This window comes from Pundamilia nyererei, unplaced genomic scaffold (genome assembly GCF_000239375.1).
Source record: "Pundamilia nyererei isolate P.nyererei 1_Seehausen unplaced genomic scaffold, PunNye1.0 scaffold00225, whole genome shotgun sequence".
In the NCBI taxonomy this organism is placed as follows: domain Eukaryota; kingdom Metazoa; phylum Chordata; class Actinopteri; order Cichliformes; family Cichlidae; genus Pundamilia; species Pundamilia nyererei.
In genome coordinates, this window is record NW_005187626.1 from 772,764 (window position 1) to 774,136 (window position 1,373).

The 1,373-nt window shown below is 43.3% G+C and overlaps 1 protein-coding gene across 5 annotated transcripts in view; it reads left to right on the plus strand.

Moving 5' to 3' along the window:
- The window catches only part of alg13 (ALG13 UDP-N-acetylglucosaminyltransferase subunit), a 19,768-nt gene that overhangs the window by 1,913 nt on the left and 16,482 nt on the right, over positions 1 to 1,373 (plus strand). The window lies entirely within an intron of this gene.

The following is a 1,373-nucleotide window of genomic DNA, read 5'->3' on the forward strand; positions in this document are numbered from 1 at the left end:
AGTGTGTGAAGAGGACTCTCCATTTACATGCACAAACTGGAGTCTATTAGATAGATATGATACAAACCACTGCAGCACAGTACCTGTAATACCTACAGCCTGGTTGGAGATTGGCCTGTAGTTAGCAAAGAGCTGTGTGAACAGATGACTTTTACTCAGAAAGATCAATTGGAAAAACAGTCTAAATGAACATCAATGGTACTAAGAGTAGCTGTAGATAATATTACATCTGTGGGATGATTATGGTAGTTGCTCAAGGGACACTCACAGGGATCATTCTGTGTAGTAGAAGAGTCACATGACCTGTGAAACGCCTGTTTTTACTGAAGCAGAGTTCATATTCAGCGTGGGGATGATGGAGCTAAAGCAGAGAAACGGCTAACACGTGTTGAACTTTGTCCGTAGCCACACCCCTTAGGTGATTTACTCCGAGGGGTGGAGCTTCACACTGTAAAGAGGTTTAGATTGGCTTAAACTGTTTTGCGCTTCATGATGTTTAAATTAAAGCATTTGAAACACACTTGACCATCTCTGCTTCTCAGTGAGGAGGTGCAGGTGAAAAGTGAACATGTTATAGACGTGTGAGGAAAAACCTGCTTAAACAGGACTGTGGGGATTGGCACTAAGGGGCCACTGTAGGGGGCGCTGTGCAGGGCAAACACATTTACTGCTGGCAGTAATAGGAACATATCCAGGGTTGCACATAAGTGGTCCGCAGGTGCGCATTTGTTGTCAAAATAAAAAACACGCACCAGATAAGAAGCTGCAACGCGCGTCCATAAGATTCTCTGGAGAGGGACAGACATTTGTTTAGAACTAGGTGTCGAAGAAGCAAGCCGCTTTGGTGTTCCTCCACCTCAGGAGTCAGGAGTCCGAACCGCAAAAGAAGCGCGTATTCTCGGAAGGGTGGTTGCAGGAGGTGAGCTGGCTTCAAACCAATGGTGAACACACAGAAAGGAGATGGAGGGAAAATAAAAATACTATTAACCATCAAATATTTTGCGAGCAACTTAAAATGTACAATAATACATTAAGGAATTCAAGAAACTCATACTTCGCCAAAATAATCAGTAATAACAAAAATAATCCCAAGGTCCTCTTTTCCACCATAGATCATTTATTTAACCCTGATTTTAAAAGCTCCAAAAGAAGCCCACAGACTCACTCTGTGAGCAGTTTGCAGACCACTTCAGGGGAAAGGTCAGCGCCATCAGATCTGATATTTTATCTAATCGCGATATGTTTGTAAACACATCTGAGGGCTCGATTGTACCTGAGGAGACACTGGACAGCTTTGTCCTGGTTAATGCTGAGAACCTTCAGAAAGTTTTCTCCACAGTGAGACCCACCACATGTCTTTTAGATCCAATCCC